This window comes from Crinia signifera, chromosome 1 (genome assembly GCF_055691185.1).
Source record: "Crinia signifera chromosome 1, ASM5569118v1, whole genome shotgun sequence".
In the NCBI taxonomy this organism is placed as follows: domain Eukaryota; kingdom Metazoa; phylum Chordata; class Amphibia; order Anura; family Myobatrachidae; genus Crinia; species Crinia signifera.
The window spans coordinates 23327458-23348653 of NC_139217.1; positions in this window are offsets into that span (position 1 = coordinate 23327458).

Genomic DNA, 21196 nt, shown 5'->3' on the forward strand with positions numbered 1-21196 from the left:
CTCTGCAGTGCACAGGGTTTTGTCTATTTGCTAAGAAAATGTGCTATGCGATCAATTTTGAATTAGGCCCAAAGTTCAGGTAATCCAGGGTTACCGACTTTTTATTGTGCTTCTCCAGGAGAAGCCCAGAGAGGAGAACAAATTTTGTAAGCCAGAAGGCGTGGACAATGCTGATGTCACCAAGCCCTGCCCCCCATGTCATACAAACTCTGCAATTTGCGTGTCTACAATGATGTGAAATTACATGTTTTGCGTCTTTTTAGACGAGCCCCCATCGGAAAAAAACGGCAAATTATGTAATTTGTTGCAGCGGCTCTGGGGGATTCAGGAGACTTGCCCACCTTCTCTGGGAGCTTCCCGGCCATTCCGGGATGGTAGGCAACCCTGAGATAACCACATTACCCAATTATATTATTCATGCCTTCACGGTTTTAATTGTATAACCATACATCATTTAGAGATAAATATATACATCTAGGTGAAATCCAGTAAGAGGTATTGAAGTTTCCCATATAGTACATGTACAATAAAATATAAAATATTAAGTTTTAACTAATCATGTATTTATTTGTTGATGCCATTTCTAGATCAGTTATGGAGCGAAGGACCCTGAGCTCAGTGACAGAAGGATGTATCCACATTTTTATCGAACAATTCACAACAATAACATAGAATTTGAGGCAATTGCTTTGTTATTGAAACAGTTTGGGTGGAATTGGGTCGGGATCATTATATCAGATGATGAGAGCGGAGAGCGGGAGTTCCAACAACTCAGCAGACAGTTATCTGATCATGCAATATGCACTGAATTCATGGTTAAAGTAATACATGCAGAGGATCCTAAAATGTCAGCCATTAGGAATGTTATTCAGCGTTCTACTACTGAGATTATAATTATCTGTGGCACAAATTCAGAGCTATTTGTAGCGTTTATCCATACACTGGCACAAGTGTTTGCTAATAAGACATTTATTCTTCTGTCTTCATGGTCAGATGTCCCGGAGATTGCAATGGATGAAGGGAATGGAGTCCCAGCTAACTGCAGTCTTGTTCTCTCACTTCCTAAAAATGAAATCCCTGGTGCACGGGAATATATAGATAGTCTCCATCCATCCAATCAGTCATTTGACCCATTATTGGAGGACATCTGGATAAATGATTTCCGTTGCAGGTCTGAAAATAAATTAAAAAATTACCATATTCAAAAACAATATAACAAAGCACTTAGACATTGTACACCAGAGGAGAATCTGGGATCTTCAGTACATATTATTGATGCACTTCCCTACAGAGTGTATCTCGCTGTCTCCATGATGGCACAAGCGTTACATGATATGCTTATATTTTTCAACAAAAATGTAACAACATCTGACTTTTATGCAAATGAGCACAAGGTGAGTATACGGACTGCTGAGTATACGGACTGCTGGTCTGATGTAGAGTGGCTCCTACATGTGTATAAAGCTGTGCATACATGAGCCCTTATTCAGGTTATTTGTTGCCGCCCTGCCATCGCACGGGGACAGATTGTCGTGCTGTGCACATTTATGCACATGTACATAAGCAGGGTGTGTGCATCCATGGCGAACAGTCTGTTCACCAGGTCCTCGCACCCAGAGAGGGGCGTGGGGAAGTGAGCGGCTCCATTAGCATATGGGAATGCCCAGTGTTATATGGGAATGCCCAGTGTTATATGGGAATGCCCAGTGTGCGAATGGATGTTACTGTGTGTAACTCTATATAAGAGCTACTGTGAGGAAATGTATGTAAAATAACTCTTTGTAAATACAGGTGATGCATACGCAAGTTGTGTGCATTAGCCAGAAGCTTGTAGTTAATGTAAAAGTTTAGTCAGTACATGTGTGTACAGATGTGGCAATGTTGACTGAGCAAATAAAATGTACAGGTTACTGTGAAAAGTGTGTGACATGGATTTATCTTTGTTTAACAACGGTCAATGTCTGAAAATCAGACATATAGATATGTTATATACTGAGTATGCTTGAGCAAAGAACATTGGTGGCAGTGATATTTGCTGACCCACCAGAAGGACTACAAAAAGAATGTCAGACAGCTGTTCCTTCTCCCAAGGCTTCCCCTCCTCTGCAGTCAGTGGCCATAGATTCTTGCTATAAACTGCCATGCTGGCTCCTGGAAGGAGTTGGCCATAGGAGAGTCCTAAGTGGCCCCTCTAGCTACTTGTCACTAGGAGTGGATGAAGCGGTTCTCACCACACAAGAGAGCCATTGTTCCGCCGGCCACCAAGAAGCGACTCCCTCCAGCCTCGCGACACGCCCCTCCAAGACAGTGACAAAGCCAGGGAAGTTACCACCTCCTAGCCCAGGGAGAAGCACCGCCTACTACCTGAGACAGCTGCTGCCCAGTTGGAGAAGAGGTGCCAGTGACAGACAGCCAAAGAGAAAGACACCAATCATGTGTATCTACACCCAGGAAGGGTGTAGAGATGGGAGATGGAAGGAGGCAAGCGGAAGAAGCGGAGATGAGTGGCACTGTGAGTGAGTGAGCCGCAGAGGGGAGAAGCTGCTGCTGTCAAGTGACAGACACGCAAAGCCCATCCAGAAGCGGTGCCTCCCATTCGAGGAAGGACACCGGGAACCAGAGCCGCCCAGCCAGAGTAAGTCAGTTGGTAAGAGTCGCCCACCAGCTGCCACTGATTAAAGTGAAGCACTGCCGCCCAGCCAGAGAGAAGGAGCCATCCACTCCATCACCCATCCATCAAGTGCTGCACTGTACAGAAGAAGGTGCTGCCTCCTTTCCGCCCATCAGCCACTGCTGCCGCCCACCATCATAGTCTGCCGAGAAAAAGAGAGAGACCCAAGTAACACCTCTCTACCCCCAGGAACCGCCTGCATCCAGCAAGTGGCTCCCTATGCTTATGCCCCTCTACACCTTGGTGGTTCCTGCAGTAACAGCATAAAGCAGTTAAGTGACATCCACACCACTAACAGAGAGCTGCTGCCAGGCTAGGTGAGCCATATCCAGCAAACGCCCACTACAAGTGACAGCAGTCCATCAGGAGAAGGGATAGCAAAAAACTTTTCAGAATTCTCAGATGAAAAGGTACAAGAACAAACAGACAAATTGTATGGTATTTTTTAAACCTAAGATAGTAGACAAGTGGAAGGGAGACCTAGGGAAAGTAGTGGCATTCCTTATAGAAAACTTAAGAGAACTGGATCTTAGTTTACTCCCTGCAATGATTCTAGCTAGTGGGGAAATGGGGAGAAAATGGCATGTGATAGGACCAGTGAAACCGGAGGGGATTGCTAGTGTTAAAACATTTACTGCCACCTCAGATGCTAGAGATAAAGAAAATGAGATAGGAAATGGGGAAGATGATGGCAATCACAGCCAAGCCACTAATGTAAGCCGTGGGCAATTTGAAGTCATAGTGGACAGAGTAGTGACAAAGCTGGAAAGGTGGCACTATGAAGGGAGCTACCAAAGGCTGCTTATATTCTCAGGAATCGTCACAGTGCCTGTAGGGGAAGAAACCTATGAGGCCTGGAAGGAATCGGAGGAGTTGCAGTGCCCGGATAAATTAAAGAGACAAAAGGATAGTGGAAAGTTTAAGAGGGCCAGCTATGGGGATCATCCAAACAGCTAGACAGAGCAATCCATATGCCACCATTGAGACATACTTTGAGGCCCTTGATTATGCTTTTGGGACCCTGGAAGATGTAGAGGATCTCACTTCAAGGTTATACCACACTTTGCAAGACCCTGGAGACAAAATGAGCGCCTTTTTTATTTGATTGGACAAATTACTACACAAAATAGTAGACAAGGGAGGAAAATAAGATAAAAAAGTGGATAAGAACATAATGAGACAGCTTTTAAGGGGAGCCTTAACTAGCGACCCAGTTGCGCAAAAAAAAATGACGTGCTCTGGAGCACAGGAGCTCCCTCCTACATTTAATGGCTTATTTAAAGAGATAAAGCAGGATGACCTCTTGATAGAGATGAGGAAGAATTTGTTGTAGCAAGGCGCAACTCTCTCAAAAAGACTTTGTATATACCACCATTAATTATACAGGGATTTACTGGAATAAAAACATACAAACAAAATATGAACAAAATATACTTCTGGACATCAAAATGGAATTGCCAATTTTCATATAGTTGGGGGTCAATGCATTCAATTATCTCACCATAAATCGGTGCTGCGGTGGGCTAGGCTTCAAGAGAAGTTTCTGCGGCACCACCGCAGGAGGCTTGGTTCTTGATAAGTCCCCCAAATAAAGTGCAAGTGCAGGAAAGTGCGGTACAAATAAAGTGTCCAAGTCCAGGTACAGTGCAAACAGATGGATAATTGCACTGTATAAAATCAATCAAAGTGTGTCCTTTGCAGGGTCAGCAACGCATTTCGGAGACACACAGGTCTCCTTTTTCAAGCTGGGTATGAACACACAATGATTACTGAGCTTATTTGTACCTACTTCCTTAATTGTGAGCCAATAGAACTACTCTCGCGCTGCCCCCCTGCACTGGAACAACCTCCCACCACCCATCAGGCTTTCTGATTCCCTTACCTCCTTCAAGCGCTCCCTCAAAACCCACTTTTTTCGACTAGCCTATCCCTCCTCCTAACCTCTTTTGATCCTCCTATCCTGCCTCCGTTCCCCTCCTTTCCTACTTATCCTGTTGTTTTTCATTCATCCACCCACCTATTTTTAGTATGTTAACTCTTATGAGTAGGGTCCTCCTGCCTCACATACTCATCCTACCTCCCTACCGGGATGCGGTAATTTGGTCGAATGCATTATGGTAGAATGTCATTACATCGAATCCATTAGGTCGAATTGCTAAAAGGTCGACATGATTCTAGGTCGACATGGGAAAAGGTCGAAATGATTCTAGGTCGAAAGGTCATTAGTTCGACAGGTCATTAGGTCGACAGGGTCATTAGTTCGACATTGTCTAGGTCGACCTTCACAAAGTCGACATGGGGTTTTTCACTGTTTTTTGAGCCGACATGTGCCGACAGGCGGTATTTCATGCCCTACCATCCACTAGGGCGTGGTGGGAGAATAAAATAGTGTGCCGAACGTAGCGAGGCACCGTGCCCGACGCATTGCGAGCGCAGCGAGCGATGCGAGGGGATGCAGTGCACTTTAAACTGTGTCCATGTCGACTGTGTTGACATTCAGGTAAAAAAACAGTGAAAAACCCCATGTCGACTTTGTGAATGTCGACCTAGACAATGTCGAACTAATGACCCTGTCGACCTAATGACCTGTCGAACTAATGACCTTTCGACCTAGAATCATTTCGACCTTTTCCCATGTCGACCTAGAATCATGTCGACCTCTTAGCAATTCGACCTAATGGATTCGATGTAATAACATTCTACCATAATGCATTCGACCAAATGATCCGAACCCCTCTCTACCTCACCTGTACTCCTGTCCTGTTCTTCCCTTCCTGTACTTCATCTTCAGTCTCCTCGACAATTTTGACACCTATTTCTGAACTGATGCTGATTTTATTTCTACCAGCTATACCCCTATTTATACTGTATTTTTCAACACACCCTGTACGTTACCTTGTCATTTGTTTTTTGTTTGCTATGTACAGCGCTGCGGACACTTTGTGGCGCCTTATAAATAAATGTACTACTACTACTACTTTCCGCGATTTTAGCGTGCCGGAAGTGCCGTGCATTCCACACGGCACTTCCGGTTTTCGTTCCACCCGGCTTGGTGGGATTCAGAACGCTGGGGAGCGGGCTTAAATGGGACTTCCGCATTTTTCGTATTCCGGAAGTGTCGTGCGTTCCACACGGTACTTCCGGTTTGCGTTCCACCTAATTAATTCGAGTTTTGTGAGCCTTAGGAACCATCACTGCTTGGAGACTTTGTTTTTAAACATTTTCTTTTCACAGCACATCTCTTCTCCTTCCCACCATTCCTTTTAAATTTCTGATATTTAGTGGAAACGCTTCGGAGGTCATTATTTTCTTTAATTTCCGTCTGCCATTTTTCTTATGGGCAAACTTAAGGGCAGATGACATGAATTTTCTTTTTCTGAGGTGGATACCGATCTATGCAGTACTTCATTCCTGCATTGTCCATCCCTCGTTACCAGGAGAGCCAACCTCATTAATTCATTATTCCTCTTTTTGTGGTCATCGTGGGTAAATATAAAAAATACAATAATACAAAAAGAAAGAATAAGGAATATTAAAAGACATTTAAAAACACATAATTTAAAAGGCATAATTTAAAAAAAAAAAACATTTTAAGACAGATTATTTTCGAAAGAAAGATAAAAAATACCAATACTGAATTATTCTAAAAAACATTTCAATTCAAAATCAGCATTAAGACCATTAGGGCATAAAGTATCTAAAGTAAAAATCCATTTCATCTCGTTTTTTGCTAGTCTGATCTCGAGATCCCTGGTCTTCCAATTACAGGTGACTTGTTGTATTCCCAGGAATCTCTTAATTGCTCCTTCACATTTACTGTGATGTTTAGTGCAGTGATCAGACAATGGATGAGTCATGCATCCTTTTCTTATATTGTACACATGCTCTGCCAACCTCAATTTGAGGTTTCTAGTGTTTTTTCCTATATAAATCATGTTGCACTCACACTCGAGCATATAAATTACATTTCTGGAGTGGCATGTAATGACCTGATTCATTTTAGGCTTTTTTACATTGATTTCAAATGAAGTGTTTTTTTTTTTCTCATATCCATTTTTGCTTGTGGTTTTGCACATGAGACATGATCCACAACGGTGAAAACCTTTGTTTCTATCGCTTCCCCCAATTTTTTCAGTAAGGGCACTTCTTACCAAAATGTTTTTTTAGTGAAGGAGCTCTCCTGTATATAAAATTGGGCTTTGGAGGCATCACTTTACCTAAAATTGGGTCATCTAAAAGGATACACCAATTTTTTTCTCACTATATTTTCTACCTTCTTGTTGTGGGCCCCATATTGGGAAAAAAAGGGCCCATTCGGTATATATGGAATCTTTTTTTTGGTCATCCTTTTGTTTGATTTTCAGCAAATCTGTTCGATTTATTTTATTTACTTTTTCTTTGGATTCTTGGAGACTTTCATATGTATAGCCTTTTTGTAAGAATCGCTGATCTATGTCGGTCATTTGTTGTTCTAATACTTCGGGTTTTGTACAGTTCCTTTTTAGTCTCATGAATTGTCCTACTGGAATACTGTTGAGCCATCTTTGATGATGCTCACTCTTGGTTTCAATATATGAGTTGGAATCTGTATCCTTCCTATATGTTTTTGTATGAATGGTACCAAGATCCATGTAAATTTTAAGGTCCAAAAAGACTAAATCAGATTTGCTGATGTTAAAAGTGAGATTTATATTAAAATCATTCAGATTTAAAATTTCACAGAATTCATTTAAAAGGCTTTCCTCACCCCTCCATGTAAATAAAACATCATCAATAAAACGCCACCAGGCCACCAGGTTTACCCCCTCCGCCAACCTGTCATCTACTGTGCCTGTTTCCCAAAAGGCCATGAACAGGTTGCCGTAACTTGGGCTTTTTTTTCCCAGTATGGGGCCCACCACAAGAAGGTAGAAAATATAGTGAGAAAAAATTGGCGTATCCTTTTAGATGACCCAATTTTAGGTAAAGTGATGCCTCCTAAGCTCAGTTTTATATACAGGAGAGCTCCTTCACTAAAAAAGAAGAAGTGCCTTACTGAAAAAATTGGCGGAAGCGATAGAAACAAAGGTTTCCACCATTGTGGATTATGTCTCATGTGCAAAACCACAAGCAAAAATGAATATGAGGAAAAAAACACTTCATTTGAAATCAATGGAAAAAAGCATAAAATGAATCAGTTCATGACATGCCACTCCAGAAATGTAATTTATATGCTCGAGTGTGAGTGCAACATGATTTATATAGGAAAAACCACTAGAAACCTCAAATTGAGGTTGGCTGAGCATGTGTACAATATAAGAAAAGGATGCATGACTCATCCATTGTCTGATCACTTTACTAAACATCACAGTAAATGTGAAGGAGCAATTAAGAGATTCCTGGGAATACAACACGTCACCTGTAATTGGAAGACCATGGATCTCGAGATCAGACTAGCAAAAAACGAGATTAAATGGATTTTTACTTTAGATACTTTATGCCCTAATGGTCTTAATGCTGATTTTGAATTGAAGTGGTTTTTAGAATAGCATCAATAAACAAAAAGCCATGCAGGATATTGGTAGATAGTGGATCCCAAATGTCGATAATATTTGAAAAATGTTATGAGGAAAATCTACCTGAAGTACCATCCAACCGCTCAGCGGGATCGTGATCTGGGGATTGAATGCTGAAAAATATCCCTATCTGGGTTATGTCCAGGTAACCCTCAAACTAAGTAGAAACATCACAGAAGAGACTGATAGTGTATGCACACCTGTGAATGCCTTAGTTTGCTCAGACTTGTCAAAAGAAAGGGGAGAAACACCAGTGATAATAGAGACAAACACCAAAATATATCATGTACTACAAAGATGTCAAGAAGGAGAATAGAAGCAGGTTAATGCAAATTTGTTTTGTGTGTTCAAGAGAGGATAAATTCAGAGCCTGCTTTGAGGAGAGTGACACCACACCTGATGATAAAGCTGCACTCATTGAGGAACTTGAAATTCGAGGTCAAGCCTTCTCAGAAGGAGAATGGGACTTTGGTGTGGCAAAAAGAATCAATCATAACATCAGACTTGCAGAGGAAACCCCTTTCAAGGAGCATTCAATGAGGATAGCACCTGTTGACTTCAAGGACGTTAGACAGCATTTAAAGGGTTTCCTAGGGAACAAGTAATAATAGTCTCAGAGAACTTATGCTTCCCCGATAGTTGTGTCATGCAAGAAGAGTGGAAAAAAAAGGATGTGTGTAGTCTACCAGACACTGAATAAAAGGACATTAACTGACCAGTACACTGTACCAAAAATAGATGAGGCCCTAGATTGCCTGTAAGTGAGTACCTGGTTCTCCATGCTCTATCTGAGAAATAGCTTTTACCAAATTCCAATGAAGCCTGAAGACCGAGAAAAAACAGTGTTTATTTGCCCGTTGGGGTTCTTTGAATTCCTGAACATGCCCCCGCTACCTTTCAGAGAACCATGGAGAAGATTGTTGGGGACATGGGGCCTTATTCTAATTCACTCTTTCTGACAAAATCCTTCTTAGATGGACAAAACCATGTGCAAAAGCAGGTGGGGCAGATTTTACTTGTGCATAGAGAATTAGATTTGTGTCGGGTTTAAGTGAGATCTACAGTATATTGCAGTGTAAAAATAAAGCAGCCAGTATTTATCCTGCGCAGAAACAAAATATCTCACCCAAATCTAATTCTCTCTGCACATTTTACATCTGCCCCACTGCAGTGCACATGGTTTTGTCCATCTAAGAAGGAATGTGTCAGAAAGAGTGAACTAGAATAAGGCCCATGGTGTACAGAGAATTTATTGTCTACCTGGACAATATAATCGTATTCAGATCATCTTTGTAAGAACACAATCAGCACCTCCTGAAAGTTATGTTAAGGCTGATTGAAAATGGATTGAAACTGTCACTGGACAAATGTCGCTTGTGACAATCCCGAGTCAAATATCTAGGACACATAGTCATTCGAGATGGAGTGGCAACCAACCCAGAAAAAGTGGAAGCGGTTAAAAATTGGCCTTGACCCAAAAAATTGAAGGAGCTACGGTCAATCTTAGGTTTCTGTGGGTATCACCACCGATTTGTTCCAAACTATTCGAGCATCACAAAACCTCTGGCCAATTTTACCATAGGGTACCCCTAGACAGCTGTCCTGGCTACTTTGACTCTCCCTGACCTGGCCAGCTCCAGTTTCAGCATTACACTGCTGCGTACTGACTGCCAGGATAGCAGAACAGTAGCAGCAGCACTGTCTCTCCTCATTCTCCCCTGGTGCCTCCTCCATGCACCTCCTCCCTTCATATGCACACAGCTGGTGCCTCCTGTCAGCTGTCCCCGACTCCAGGTGACCCAGCTGGCTTCAGCCCCTGCTGCAAGACAGTTCTGCATGGGGTGAACAGCACAGCTTAATTTGTCTATAAACTATAAGTGATAATAATGGATGGCAATTGAAGGGGTAGAGGTGTGTGTGTGTGTGTGTGTGTGTGCATATATATGCATATATATGTATATACTGTAAAATAAGTGGAGTAAAAGCACTAAGCAGAAAAGGAGTGGGGTGATTAACATAAAATATATAAGGTGGCACATATTAACTTACAATATCTATGTTCGCTCACCCCAGTACATCTATCTGTCCATTGATGCCCTCTCGAGCTCATCCATTCATGTCCCCTCCCATCCGTCCATCTGTGGCCCCTCCCATCTGTCTGTATATACCCCATATGGTACTCTGTCTGCTAATCTGTACACCTATGCAACCTCCTGTCCTTTCATTTCATTCACGTCTGTTCATCTATTACAATTCCGTCTGTTCATCTATGCCATTTCTGTCTGTCCATCTATGCCTCTCCCGTATGTCCAACTATGCCCCTTCCATCTGTCAATCTATGCCTCTCCCGTATATGTCCATCTATGCCCCTTCTATCTGTCCACCTATGCCTTACATGTATGTCCATCTATGCCATTTCCATCTGTCCATCTATGCCTCTCCCGTATGTCCATCTATGCCCCTTCCATCTGTCAATCTATGCCTCTCCCGTATATGTCCATCTATGCCTCTCCCGTATATGTCCATCTATGCCTCTCCCGTATATGTCCATCTATGCCTCTCCCGTATGTCCAACTATGCCCCTTCCATCTGTCTGTCTATGCCCCTTCCATCTGTCAATCTATGCCTCTCCCGTATATGTCCATCTATGCCCCTTCTATCTGTCCATCTATGCCTTACATGTATGTCCATCTATGCCCCTTCCGTCTGTCCATCTATGGCCCTTCCATCAGTCTGTCTATGGCCCTTCCATCTGTCTGTCTATGCCCCTTCCATCTGTCTATCTATGCCCTTACCATCTGTCCATGTATGCCCCTTCCATCTGTCCCTCTATGCCTCTCCTGTATGTCCATTTCTGCCCATCTATGCCCCTTCCATCTGTCCATCTATGCCCGTACCATCTGTCCATCTATGCCTCTCCCGTATGTCCATCTCTGCCCATCTATGCCCCTTCCATCTGTCTGTCTATGCCCCTCCTTTCGGTCTGTCTATGATCCTTATTTTCCATCAGTCTGCCCATCTCTGCCTTCTCCCTCCTTTGCATCTGTCCATGCCCTTCCCCATCCATCTATGCCCCTCTTGTCCATTTATTCCCTCTCCCTTCTGTCCATCTATTCCTTCTCCTCTCTGTCTGTCTATGCCCCTCCCTTCTATCTGTCAATACCCCTCCATTCTATCTGTCTATGCCCCTCCATTCTATCTGTCTATGCCCCTCCCTTCTATCTGTCAATACCCCTCCCTTCTATCTGTCTATGCCCCTCCCTTCTATCTGTCAATACCCCTCCCTTCTATCTGTCTATGCCACTTTTTTCCATCTCTCTGCCCATCTATGTACCTTCCCTTCCCTCCTTCCCATCTATCTGCCCATGCTGCTGCCCATCCATCTATGCTCCTCTTTTCCATCTGTGCCTCTCCCATCTGTGTCCCCTAACTATGGTCCATCTATGCCGACATCTACAGTGTTGCCACGTTTTACATTGCAACATTCAAAATGTCACTAGGACAAAAAGTTGTCATGAGTTTTCCAAGTATTTTTCAATGAAACCGACTTGTTCATACTTTACCATCCCACATAATGGTGTGCCCAAAGCATGGCGAGCACAGAGACGTGTGAGGGGACGTGGTGCACTTATACGGTGTCCAGTGACCTATGTTGACATACACACCCTAAAAATATGAAAACAAATGTTGACTTTTTGACCTGTCGACATTGTAAATGTAGATATTTTGAGCCTGTCTGTATTTTGACCCTGTCGGTATTTAGACCATCAGCCAGTTGTTGATACTGAACCCAGTGTCAAATGCAGGATTTTTAGAGGGGGGTCTCCAAATATGATCCAAAATCTCCCACTCTGCAATGCATTGGAGTAGGTACGGGAGTCTGGGGGAGCGGTATCAGCCCTGAAAAATTGGTATTATTATAAACAGGGTACTGTATTAATATTTAACAATGCAGATTTTCTATATAGCATTAGCTGTTTTAATTAAAATAAGTGGTCAGGAAAAGGATAACCATATAATAAATAAATACACAAACATATTAGAACCAGTACGGCACTTTATTTTTTTTTTTAAATCTGTTTATTAGTTTTTCCAATCATCATACAAAATGACACATATTTTGGCCTTAAAACAGAGGTAAATCAAAAATTTACAGCAAGCATTAAACACATTACTTAAGACAAATTTCCATATACAATATCTCACGAACAGCCACTTTTCTTCTATTAATTAGTCTTCTACTGTTTTAAAGCTGTAGTGTAATGCCCGTTGTATTTTGGAAAACCGTTTACTTTTCATCTCTAAGGCCCATACAATCACAGTGAGACTAACCAAGAAAAACACACTACATTAGACAAGGGGTTTACAAACACATAACAAGGGGTAAGAAGGGGGAAGGAAGGTAAGGGGGTGAGGGCGTCTTTGTCCATATGCAACCATAGTCATACGGTATTCTTTAGAGCTCTTATTTACTTTATCTAACTGTATATGGATATAGACTTCCGGGTGCGGCATGGTGGAGTAGGCAGCGTCTCCCCACTGCTCCGTCTCCCGTCCTGCATACATCAAAGTAACCCTGTCAGCAACGCACCGGACCCGCTCCCGTTCTCCTAGGGGGCATACAGAGAACATGGACAAGCACCCTGAGCCTCAACAAGCTGGCAAACAAGCGACGCCATCGCAGCCGCAGAGACAGGAGAAGCGCCGGGTAATACACAATATGGCGCCGACTACGGACAACTCCCCGGGGATACCTGCGGCAAAGAAGCCGATCATTGAAGCTACATCAACAGATACAGGTACCCCAGTAATGCCTAGCCTCTCCCAAGTCTCTCACGGAGATCTTATTAATATCATACAAGCCTCTATGGCCCCTCTGCTGAATAAAGCAGTAATTGACATTACTACCCAAATTGACCGCTTGAATGATAGAATGACAGACGCTGAGAACCAGATCAGTGCAAATATGGACGATATTCAGTCCTTACAACAAGCTGTGAGATCCCTAAAGGTTGATAATAGACAGCTAAATGAAAGGCTGGAGAACGCTGAAAATAGGGCAAGAAGAAACAACATCAGAATTACTGGGATACCAGAATCTATTAAAGCCCCCCAGCTGGAAATGTTTGTCCGTAATACACTATTGAAACTGCTGCAGGTTGAGTCAGCCTGTGCTGACATAGTGATAGAGAGGATCCACAGACTGGGTGCTGTGCCTACACAAGAAAACGTAAGGCCGAGAGTGGTTATCCTAAAGATTCTCAACTTTCTGCACAGACAAATAATCTGGAACGCCTCAAGAAAGATAAATCCTATAAAATGGGAGAATAACACAATTAGGATTTTCCAGGACTTTTCTAATGAGGTGTCGAAAGCAAGGCGGGCATTTTCTTATGTTTGCTCTGAGATGGTAAAGGTGGATTGCAGATTTTACATGTTATTTCCAGCCCGGTTACGGGTTACTTTGGACACAGGGACTCACGACTTTACCACCGCTAAAGAAGCGGAAGATTTTCTCTTTAAAAAAGGCTTAATTAAGCGTCAAGATCCTAGTGCTGGGAGTACCAGTAAGAAAGCTGGATGAAGTGTTTTATGTTTGCTCTGCTAGACTTGTACTTATATTTGAATGTCTGCCGGTGGTTGTAGATACCCCAACAGGTTTGGAGGAGCTGGAAACACAGGCGAATGAGGCCTAATGGGGCCAAATTGAAAATATTTAAAATGTTATTGCTGTTGTGGAATATGTTGTTGCTGACTTTTGAATCAATCTAATCTGGAAGTTTTTCCTATTTGAGCAGGCGGGGACTTAGCATAGTCGCAAATGTTTATGATGGTAATCGTTAGTTTAAGATGTATAATTATATTTAGTTATGTGCAATTACATCTGCATGTGGCTAGGTATTGCCGGAAGTCCCTAACCAAAGTAGTAATTGCTGCACTTGTATATATGTTCTCTTTTTCCCCTGTCTTAGTCTTTTATGTATTCCTCATGTGTTTTCCCTTATTAGACCTTTCAATACCACCTGGGCGAGGTAAATGGATATCTTAATTTCTTCATATCATGTCTATAACTGTTAGTTCACTAAACATACGAGGGATACACACTCCCGCTAAGCGTAGAAAATTACTAACCTACCTAGGCAAGCAGAATGTTGATTTGACATGTCTGCAAGAAACACATTTGATGCCAGATGAAGTCAGAAAATTGCAAATGCTGGGCTGGGTTGTGCTGGGCTCGGCCTCACTTAATACTAAGTCCTGCGGGGTGGTTACATTGGCTAAAAAGTCTCTGGGTATTGAAATAGTATCAACAGTTTCAGACCCTAAGGGCAGATATTTATTTACAGATATTAAAATAGGAGAGCAGAGGCTAAATGTAGGAAATATTTATGCCCCAACTCAGTATAAAAAATCATTTTTTATTGAACTGTTAGCAAAACTTCATACATATGACCCAACCAACTTAATCTTATGCGGTGATTTTAACCTCATTTCATCAAACTACCTAGATAGGACACCCCCAATTAAACATCAAAAACCATTACCAAAAATAGGAGTGCCTTACATATTAAAAACTCTAAACTTAGTGGATTCATGGAGATCCTTAAACCCGGTAGAAAGGGAGTTTACGTGTGTATCTTTGACACATAAAACATGTTCGAGAATTGATTACATATTATTGGCCGAACCTCTATTCCCAAAGGTGAGATCTACGAAAATTAATCCGCCAAATCTCTCTGACCACGGGATGGTCTCAGTAGTACTTGACTTAACTAGTTCAAAACACATAAAGGCGGCCTGGAAATTTCCCTCGCATTTAACTCAAAACAAGGGCCTAAGTGAAATGCTAATAAAATCATGGGAGACATACTCCACAAATAATGCACTAGAAAGGGACTCTGACCCTGTATTGTTTTGGCAGGCTGCTAAGGCAGTTATAAGAGGAGAGACTATAGCATATACTGCAAAAACAAAAAAACATCTAAACAATAAATACCTAGAGTTACAAGCACGACTCTCGGAAGCTTATCAAAAATTTAAACAACAACCCTCTGAGGACACTAAGCTATCTTTTCAGTCTGCCAAGATACATGTGGAGGAGTATCTCCAAATACAAGGGGACAAATATCTCTTTCATATTAATTCAAAATTTTATAAATTCGGGAACAAGATAGGAGCCATGTTAACGAATCTCTTGCAGGGATCAAGACAAAAAACAACGGTACATCCTTTGCTCAGAGAGGATGGAGCAGTTACGAACTCAGATGAACAGATAGCGGATGTTTTAAAAGCTTTCTATGAAAAACTGTACTCGCCGCCTGGGATCGGGCTGACGGAGTCAATGAGTGCAACTATTAACCCCTTAGCAGCGGGAACCCAACTCCCTTTATCGTTTTGGAACACTCTCTCATTGCCACAAGTCCCGGAACATATGATAGATATTTTAACATCCCCTATCACGATTGAGGAAGTGGTTAAGGCTATCCGTAAACTAAAACTGGCTAAAGCACCAGGCCCGGATGGGTTTTCAAACGAGTTTTTTAAATTTATGGAGCAACATATTGCAGAATCACTGACAGCCTGTTTCAATAAGATAATAGAACAGAAAACCCTTCCTGCCTATTTCTCAGATGCCATTATAAAGGTACTACCTAAAGAAGGTAGAAACTTAGGCCTAGCTGGGTCATACCGCCCAATCTCTCTGCTAAATACGGATTATAAATTATTCACAAAAGTTTTAGCAGAGAGATTGAAGCAAATATTACCCTGGATTATACATAAAAACCAAACAGGGTTTATCGCAGGCAGGCATTCGGTAACGAATGTCCGCAGAGTGCTAGCGGCTATACAGAGGTCGGATTCCTCCTCGGCTCCTCGGGATGATCAGCCAATGGTCCTCGCGTTGGATGCCGAGAAGGCGTTCGACCTTGTTCTGTGGCCACATATTTATAATACTTTAGATCAATTCGGATTCCCTTCTTTATTTACATCAATAATTCGTACAATATATACATCCCCGAAATCTGTGATAGCGTGCAATGGTCTCACTTCAGCCTCATTCGAATTGGGAAGGGGGACCCGACAAGGTTGCCCCCTCTCACCATTGCTTTTCGCAATAGCGATAGAACCCCTAGCAGTGGCGGTGAGAGAGTCTCCCCTGATCCATGGGATTAAGATCAATTCAGAGGAACTGAAGATAGCATTGTTTGCGGATGATGCTTTGATCTTCATCTCCAGACCATCAATGTCCATCCCATCATTGTTGCACCTCATTGACTCCTTTGGCTCGGTTTCAGGTTTTAAGGTGAATTTATCAAAATCAGAGATCTTGCCTTTGGGAAACACAAACCAAAGCAGTTTATTACACCTGAACATCCCCTTTTCATTTAACAGCTCACATTTCAAGTATCTTGGCATCCAAATTAGTGCCAGTTTGGCCAGACTTTATTCGTTGAATTATTCCCAAATTATAACAAAGATTGAAACTAAACTGACAGCATGGAAAGACCTGCCTGTCTCACTCCTAGGTAGAATAGCTATTATTAACTCCATAATTTTCCCCAAAATTTTTTATTTTATGCAAATGCTCCCCATTAAGTTATTGAAATCAGATATAACTCGGCTAGAATCCCTATTCTCTAGGTTTATATGGCAAGGCAAAAGACCCAGAGTAGCCAAAACCAAGCTTCAAACCCCAAGAAAAGATGGAGGTTTTGGGCTACCAGATCTGGAGAGTTATTCAGCAGCAATCTTTTTTAGATATATTAGCGATTGGATTTTGAACAAATCTACTTACACTGATTGTGAACTAGATCGTGCCATTTTTCACCCCTATGCTCCTGGAGCATTAATACAAGCTAAGCCCACGCAAATTCCGATAGAGGTAAAATCACACGTGCTATTTCAAGATACTTATAAAAGTTGGTTGGATATGAATAAAATATGTAATAGAAACCCCTACATTTCCCAATTTATATTCCTATGGGGCAACCCATCATTTACCCCCTCATTGACAAATGCTCTCTTTAATACATGGAGAAGGAAAGGCCTAGACACTTCAAATAAGATCTTCGACCCGGGAGGCTCCATTTCCTCTTTCTCGGATCTTGTCCAAAGATTTGCCCTGCCCAGCACACACCAGTTCATGTATTTCCAGGCTAGGCATTTTCTGACTTCAATAAAAGCCCCAGCACCTATCTTAAATCAACAGGTGTCAATATCACAGATCTTGACTATAGATTTGCTTCTTAATTATATACAAGAAAAACAATACAGAATAAAATTTTTATATAAGATGCTGGTGGGGAAGCGCTGCACAGACCATGCTCAATGGCACCTTTTGGTGGCTAAGTGGGCAAAGGATATACCATGTATTGCCCAGATGGATGACTTGATAGATCTGTGCGACGACTCCCTAGGAGCATTACAATCAGTTTACTTACAAGAGGTTTATTACCGCACTCTCCATAGAGCATACATCACGCCACATAGGCGGAAGTATATGGTTCCGGAGGAGACCGGAGAATGCCCAAAGTGTAGAGTGGCCATAGCAGATTTTGCGCACTGTATGTGGCAATGCTACAAAGTTAATAGATTTTGGAATAAGGTTGTGAACTTTATCTCAGAAATTTTTCATGTACGGCTATCAGTAGACCCGCTAGCTCTGATGGGTTTATCTTTCCGCAAATGGCAAATAGATGGTATTAAAAAGCAAAATCTTTCACTATTAATCTTGATTTTAACCATAGCGAGAAAGTGCATCCTCATCCATTGGACTGCAAAAACCGTACCTCAACTGGGACTGGTAAAGCAAAAAGTAACTCAAATCCTGTATTTTGAAAGGAAGTATGCGAAGTTGGACCTGGTAAATGGACTCGTCAAATTCTTAAGAAAGTGGACAATATATATTGAATCTCTGGACTCTGATACGAAGTCACATGTTCTCTCAATATTTGATACAGCTTGAGATTTTAAAGTTAAATGTCTGCATTCTTAGGATATTCTTTTATCGCGAAGGGTTGATATTACCCAAATTGAATTTGGGTTACCTCGTATAACACGTTCAGCACATATAGCACATACAGTGATGTAAACGGTTATATAAATGTGAAGGAAGTTTCTAAATATTATTGGTATAGACACTTTATGGTTATATTCCAATTTTATTGAAGAGAAATAGAAGGTTAAAAGGCTTATATAAACCTCAATGCCCAAGGAAATCCCCTTCCCCCCCCCCCTCCCCCCCATACTCTAACCTATATGTCTTGTCTTTTGTCTAATAGTCTGTTTATATGTTGTATATTGACTTGTCCTGTGATATAGTCACAGATAGGGAACAGGAAGGAAGAAACCCATCCACGTCTGTTTAATAACTTGCTGTAAGGAAGAGGGATTAAGACGTATTATATGGATACCCCTCCTCTTCTTTCCTTCTTTCTTTCTTATTTCTTTCTTTTTCTTTCTTTCCTTTTTTCTTCTTTTTTCTCCTCGTTTATAGAATAGTAAATATAATTTAGAACATAGGCTCCACCGTTGTCAGGCTATAAGTAGATCTGGAATTTATTTATAGTAGTGTGGGGAAGAAATAACTATTTAGCTGGAGCTACACAGGACTTATTGTTTATTATCTAAGGCTTATTTACGCAGAATTGTATTGTAACAAGATATACCTAATCATACTGTGTAAATGATCCTATTGCATTCTTGACATTATAGTGTGAATGTTGTTACTGAAAACTTTTCAATAAAAAGTATTTAAAAAAAAAAAAAAAAAAAAAAAACTGTATATGGATATAGTGCTCCCTTTCACATTTGAAACTTTCATCTACTATATAACATTGGATCAAACTAGCATACTATTTACTCTCTGTTGGTATTTATTCTTTTTTTATTAGTATTAGTATTATTCACTCACAAAGACTTAGGCCCTTATTCTGATTGACGCGGACTTTACCGCATACTTTCGGATCGCGTCTTTACGGCGTCTGCGCATGCGTGGAGAACGCAACGCGCATGTGCCACGCCTTGACTCGGTACCAGTTCGGCCAGATCCCGTCCAGAACTGTTCACCGCTATCATTCGGGAAATAGGGGCGTATTATGGGCGTCATGCGGAATGACACATGGGCGTAGTTTCAAAGTGGGCAAAACGGGGCGGAAACATGGGCGGACACGGGGGAGTACACTTATGTTGGGGGGCGTACATTCGGAAACCACTCTGAATGCACGCGATCAAAAAGGGCAGAAATGTGCGGTGTCCACAAGTGTACTATTGCTTTGCGGACACCACTCGTTCATGCGGTAGGCGAACGTACGCCTAATGACTACAACCATTAACACCTGAACCCAATAGAATCTACTCCTTTACTCATTACTCACTAATAGGCCGCTTGTCAGTGCTTTAATTGAAACCATTGCTGCTTCAAGGAAACCTTACTAGTCCCCCACATATGCTGTACTTGTCAGACACTTTCAAACTGCTAACAATGGACATGACAGAATATTAATACTAGCAATACACATGTGTATTTGACATGTACTCATGAAACCACACATTTTGGGTAAAGTAAACACATTTATTTATATTCATGTCACAGTCAATGGCAGTGTGATGCAATGACCATAAAATAATACATACAAACAATAAACAACATGGCAGGAATGCAGCAAAATAAATAATAATACAAAACAAATATAATTGCACACAGATGGACTCCAGCACCTCCTATGTGCCACTGCACATGCAGCCAGTGGGAAATGAGGAGGCTGCTGGCCCTTCTACAGCAGGGCAAGCTGCACCTGACCATTCAACAGCAGGGCACCCTACACCTGGCCCTTCTGCAGCAGGCCAACCTGCAGCTGGCTCATATGCACCATCAGCAGAAACATTTTGAACACAACCGGGGACTTCACAAGATAGTACCATGGCCATCACTTCAAGTACAGCTGACAGTAATGGCAGGCAAAAGAGGGCAACAGGGGAACCACAAAGGACATATGAAGCAAGGGCTCAGCTGGTTACCCTCAGCACGTGATTGGACACAAGAAGCTGACACACACAGCACAATGGAAGATTTGGGAACACATAACGGCGGAGATTAATGCAGCCACAAGTTCATTTCCGACCACGTTTGGCCTTGGTAGGCTCCTTGGCCTGTGCAGCAGCTCTTCGGGGACGGCCAGATGCTGGGGCAGGTGGAGCAGATGATGTGGAGGGGTTGGCTGGTCTACCCCTCCTGCCAGCAGGGAGTGTTGCCGGTGGTAATGCACCAGAAACGGATGCCATTAGGACCCTGTTGCTGGTAACCAGCTCCACCATAAGCTCATTATGGTGGAGGAGGAGATCATTTTGGCGGGTGGCTTGCTCGGCCAGCACCTGAGCACTTGCAGCCATGGCCTGCATGCTCGCAGCCATGGACGGCTGGGTGCTGACCAAGCTCGCCAGGATCTCCTCAGTCCTACGCACCCGTTCTGATGCCAAGTCTCCCTGCTGGTTGATGTCCCCAAGCACCTGGGCCAAGGCGGCCAAATCGGCTTGGCCCGATGCCTGCTGCTGCACAGGCCTACCTCTGGGGCCAGGTGGCACGGACTCCTCCACCTCCTGAACAGAGTCGTCACCAAGCGGTGGGGTGTCTGTGGGAAAAGATAAACACAATTAGGAGACATTCTACGATAATTACTTGCACAAGTTTATGGCATGACCAATATTTACCTTCCAGAAAAGACGCAAACACTTCAGCTGGGGCCTCGCTATCCATCGTGCTCACCCCCCTGATCTCCTCAACTGATATACAGCTCTCGGCCATCACCTCCAGGGGGGTGAGCTCTAGCCCTGATGGCATGGGGCCGGCCCCAGATGTCTGGCTGTGTTCCCACCGCTTGGTCATCTTCCTCTTCAGGTTGGTTTTGAAGTCCTGCCACCTGCAATGTAAGTTGACATATTAATACATGTCACTCCCAATGTTAGCTGT